The following is a 506-nucleotide window of genomic DNA, read 5'->3' on the forward strand; positions in this document are numbered from 1 at the left end:
ATATAAATTTTTTATTTTTTTATTTTTTTTTTTGAGACGGAGTCTCGCTCTGTCACCCAGGCTGGAGTGCAGTGGCGCGATCTCAGCTCACTGCAGCCTCAACTTCCCAGGCTCAAGTGATCCTCCCACCTCAGCCTCCCATGTAGCTAGGACTATAAGCATGTACCACAATTTCTGGCTTTTTTTTTTTTTTTTTGTAGAAACAGGGTCTTGCTATATTGCCAGGGTCTTGAACCCCTGGCCTCAAGCAATCCTCCTCCTTGGCCTCCCAAAGTGCTGAGATTATAGGCATAAGCCACCATGTCTGGCCCATCCTTCTACTTTTAATCGAAATGTGTCTTTAAATTTAAGGTGGTTTTCTTATACACAACATATAGCTGGGTCTTGTTTTGCTTATTCATGCTGACAGTCTGTTTTTTAAATGGTGTCTTCAGATCACTGACATTTAAAGTGATTATTGATACAGTTGGATTAATATTTGCCATGTTACTTTTTTTTTTTTTTTT

This window comes from Mandrillus leucophaeus, unplaced genomic scaffold, assembly GCF_000951045.1.
Source record: "Mandrillus leucophaeus isolate KB7577 unplaced genomic scaffold, Mleu.le_1.0 Scaffold65, whole genome shotgun sequence".
NCBI classification, from domain to species: domain Eukaryota; kingdom Metazoa; phylum Chordata; class Mammalia; order Primates; family Cercopithecidae; genus Mandrillus; species Mandrillus leucophaeus.